At 35.7% G+C, this 4,803-nt stretch overlaps 1 non-coding gene across 1 annotated transcript; it reads right to left on the bottom strand.

Moving 5' to 3' along the window:
- Window positions 1-3,500: 3,500 nt before the first annotated feature.
- LOC112605481 lies at window positions 3,501-3,565 on the bottom strand. The gene has a single exon (XR_003115467.1). It is a non-coding gene; the product is annotated as a small nucleolar RNA SNORD78 (small nucleolar RNA).
- Between the last annotated feature and the right edge of the window lie 1,238 nt (window positions 3,566-4,803).

Here is a 4,803-nt window from a genome sequence, read left to right as displayed (position 1 = left end):
AATATTTCTATGAATATATAAACAAGTGTCTGTGTGCATGCAAGCAAGCACGCACATGTTTGTGTGTGTAATGTATCAGTTTTTTTCTCTCACATGTGGGAGCATATTAAACAGTTTGTTATGGATTTGTCATTTTACTGAAAATTATGTATTAAAAAGGCTATCTGATAGCTGTGTCTTGTTCAGGTGCCTCTAAGACTTCCCCTAAGGCCATTGAAGTAAGATTGGCTAGTACAAAAAGATGATGAATTTAGACAACAGATATATTTAATAAATGTCATTTTTAGGATTCATTGCAAAAGAATTGGCGAGTTCTTTAAGTTTGGTTTTGTTTTTATCAAAGAAATACTTGCATGGAGTATCACTAATCGAATAGTTCTGCAAGGCTCATAGCCAAAATAAGTAGTCCTTTTACTGTACTTTGCAAGTCACACAAACTCCCGTTCCTCAGAGGAGATTTTTTTTTTTTATCATTTTAAAAACTTTTCTAGATTATATACTTTCTTATTTCTATGTAGGATGCTTGTGGGCAAATTTTATATTTAGTCAATTTTATGGAATATCTATTTCTTTTCTACTGTGACAAATGAAGACTCGGTAAGCATCTTTCAGTCCTCTTTCCAAACACACAGGCACATATTCTCTAATGTAATCGATAGAGTTATATCATATGTGGCTTGATCAATATTCAGTGTGTGCACCCTTATGATCATGTAAATATTATCTGCAGATGGGACTTTTAATGACTTGAGAACATCTGGATTTACACTATGTAGAAAAGAGTATTTTATTTCTTGCTTTTCCTGGAGTTAATAATTATCTCTTTTTAACTTTTGCTTAGGTTTCTACCTACCTATTAGTAATTCTAAATTCTCAAACATTTGAAAATTTTGTCTCTATATATTCAAACACATCAGTTCCTTCCTCTCTTTTTCCTTCCTTCCTTCCTTCTTTCATTTCTTCCTTGCTTTCTTTTTTCTTCTTTTTTTCTTTCTCCTTCCTTCCTTTCCTTCTTTCCTTTTGCTTTCCCTTTCGCTTTCCCTTTCCCTTTCTCTTTCTTTTTCTCTTCCTTCCTTCCTTTGTTCCTTTTCCTTTTCCCTTTTCTTTTTTTCTTTCCTTCCCTCCCTCCCTCTCTCTCTCTTTCTTTCCTTTCTTTCTTTCTTTTCTTTCGTTCTTTCTTTCTCACTCCTTTCCTTCCTTTCCTTCTTTCTTCCTTTCTTCCTTTCTTTCTATTTTTTCTCCCTTCCTTCCTTCCTTCCTTCCTTCCTTCCTTCCTTCCTTCCTTCCTTCCTTCCTTCNCCTTCCTTCCTTCCTTCCTTCCTTCCTTCCTTCCTTCCTTCCTTCCTTCCTTCCTTCCTTCCTTCCTTCCCTCCCTCCCTCCCTCCCTCCCTCCTTTCTCTTCCTTTCTTTTCCTTTTCCTTTCCTTTCCTTTCCTTTCTGTATTTTGGGTCTTCTTTTGAGATTTGGTCAATTTTCTAAAACTTCTACTGAATTTTTATTTTCCTTTGCCATGTTTGTATTTTGTTTCAAGAGCACTCCTTTTTTTTCTAAATGTTGCCTTTTGTGTAATCATCTCTTCTTTTGTGGAAACAGCAACCTCAATTATTTCTCTGAGCATAACATAGGTGGGTTATTTTTCCACTGCTAATTGTATTCAGCCTTCCACACTGTCTCTATTTTCCAAGTTTCTTTCTTATTTTTCCTGTTTTTTCTTTTTGTTGTTTTTTTTTTGTGTGTTTTTTTGTTTGTTTGTTTTTTTAATTGCCTCTGTCATCTTAGGGACTTTTCTCAAATGTGTAGTAATCCATGACTTTAATAGTGAGTCACTAAATTTGATTGAAGGCGGGGGGGTGTAAGAAAAAGAGAGAAGAAAATATGTTTATTGAGATTCATTATAGGTAGGTTTGTCTGTGCAGCTTATTTAGGAATTTCTGTCAGTATCTGTAGATCTCTTCTCTTAAAACTGTTTTCCCAGAGAATAAACCTGTAGTATTCTTAGGGGCAAACAGAGAGGGCTGGTTCTCATCCTTTAGGGGACAGACACAAATTTTATCTTTACCCTCATCCTCTGCTGCATCTGATGTTTCTAAACCCAGAGCCCTTCTGTTCTATCTCTTTAGTAATTAAACTTACAGTCCTATAAAGTGGTGGAGATCTAGCTGTTCTTTACAAAGACTTGAATTTATTAATTCATTCCTTCAACAAATATTTATCAAGTACTAACAATATGCCAAACACTATTTTAGACACAATGGAAATATCTGTTTTCAAAACACAAAATTCTTTGCTCTTGTGATTTTCATCCCCAAGGGAACCCTAACTTTCAGAACTCACGAGTGTCTGCAAATTCTAAACTTTGGTGTTCTATAATGTGAATTGGCTTGCTTGCTTTATTTATTTTTTGCTTCTTTGCATATTCTGTTTTTATTTTTCTGTTTGGTTTGTTCAATGAGAAACCACTTGCTCATTTGCTTTTCAGGTCTAAAATTGGGTCGCTGTCATCTCCTATTCAATTCTTTTATCTTTTGGGTTTATTTCACATGCTTTTGGTCATTTCATGGGATTTAGGGAGGATATAGAGGTAAATGTGTAAGTTCAATCTGCCACCTTTTTAAAAGCACCTGTGAGTAATTTAGCCCAAATGAGCCCCAGCATCCTAATTCCTTTGTACCTGTGATGTGCTTGGGTAGCCCAACATGTCAACACAATTGGGAATCTGGACTGTCCTGTATTAAAAGCCATTTCTGTTACATGCTGACCTTGTCTGAAAAGGTCTTCTGGCATCAGAATATGCACCTAGTCTGTGCTACTCTTCTTGCAATTATTGTGTCCTCTGACAGAACTGCTATTCCTTTTCTGGCCAGACCTCAAAGGACCCAGATTTCTGAGAATATGCAACTATTAGTGCAATACTTACCTCCAGCCGTACCCAAACATCATTGTGTATCAGAATAATATTTAACCCCCTCAACCCAACACCAGCATCATATATTGCCTGAATGTAAGATAATCTGTATAGCTTCAATAAGTCTTTTGGCTAAGCCCCCTCACATTTTTTCCCCTTTTTTGGTCTTTGGAAGTTTCAATAGGAGGCAGCATATAAGTTTGTACTTTTATCACTATTCTGTGCATCTGTGGTTTGGAGGGAATAAATAGTCACTTGTCTAGAAGAGAAAGGGCATTATTTGTTCTCATCTGGAATGAGAAAATTCTTCTTGAGCAGTTTACCAGGGTTTCAAGCAAAAGAGGACAAACATATTCTACCAACCCCTGGAAACTTTTCATGGTGGTGGAATTTGTGGAGCTGAGTGACACAGGCTCTCTATTGTAATTCATTAAACTCAAGACACTGTGACTAAAACCCATGCCACTCCTGTGTGGTTGGCATGTCTTAGTTCAATGTCAATTTTGTTCCAAGAGATCAAAACCATACATTCTTAGGTGAAATCCTTACCATCAGAGTGTTGTTTAATGTCTTCTCATTTTATGAGAAACTTCTTTTCTTCAGTATTAAATTTGTCTATATAATCATTTCAGGTCAGATATTTGACCGATATCATTACAGAGAAACTTCGATTTTCCATAATTTTCAAAATAGAGCCTGGTTCCAGAGCTCACAGAGAATGAGGGCTCCTAGGAGTTCAGCCCTGAATTGCTAGTTTCTATTTTGACATTAAACCTAGGAAATGCTTTTTAGATGTCTTGAGAAGATTTCGAGGAAGGAGAAGAAGGAGAATTCAATCTTTTATTAAGCTGTTAAGCTGGTTTGTGAATTTTAAACATGTGGTAGGAAAGGGATGAAGAAATTTAGTGCTTCTGACCTTCTTATTCCTAAAAATAGTTATTGTGTGTGAATAAAATTTTACCATCCTGAAAATAAATAGTTCAAAGGGAAGAAAATGTCAGATGATTTCAGGACTATGAAAATTAGTTATGTGAATACTAATATTAGAACTCATTGGTATAGCATAACATTACCTGACCAACTCTTTGGCATCTTTTTAGATTTCTATCACCCTGTACTGTAAATTGCCTGTCCCGATAGACTTTATTCTCAATAAAGTAATAAACCCTCATGTATACTTCCTTGAAAATGTCATGCTGCCTGGAACATATTTGAAGTATAGTAAATATTCATGACTATTTACAAAATGACTGTTTAATTATTTTTACCAAAAATAAATAATGAAGACATCTGCTGTGAAAGGCACATGGAAATGTTGAAATGAACATATTAATTAATCACTTATTTAGGATGTACTTGTTGAATGCCCACCGTGTGTCATGTATTTTGATAAGCTCCTAAGAGTATATTAATTAGGTAGATAGAGGTGGCAATGCATTCGCCAGATTACAATCGATTGGTGAAGACAAATAGTTAAATAAATAAACACAAAAAAATGGGTTAAATGCTATAGTGGCAGAATTATAAACAATTAGATGGCATTATGACTGGGACTTCTCATCCAGAGGTGGGAAAAGAGTCCCAGCTAAAGCTGCTATCTTAAAAGATGAATACAAGCTATCTAGAAAAAGCCAGGACTTCTAGTCCCAGTATCGTTAAAGAAGCTAGTATTAGACCTAACTTATTATCTAAGCAACTATAAAGCTAGACCAATGCTGTGAAGCAAATATTTATAGCTATTGGATAGCAGCCATTGTAAGGCTGAGATCCTCTTGGGAGTGGAGGGGAAGCATTCTATTTGTCATGGCTTTCTGCCTGGGGCAATGTCTGATGCTTGAAAGTAGGAAGGAGAATTCTCACTGGGTAGAGTAAAACAAGAGTTTGGTGTTTGGGGGCTG

The sequence above is a fragment of the Theropithecus gelada genome, chromosome 13 (genome assembly GCF_003255815.1).
Source record: "Theropithecus gelada isolate Dixy chromosome 13, Tgel_1.0, whole genome shotgun sequence".
Taxonomy (NCBI): domain Eukaryota; kingdom Metazoa; phylum Chordata; class Mammalia; order Primates; family Cercopithecidae; genus Theropithecus; species Theropithecus gelada.
This window is presented reverse-complemented; position numbering and strand designations above follow the sequence as displayed.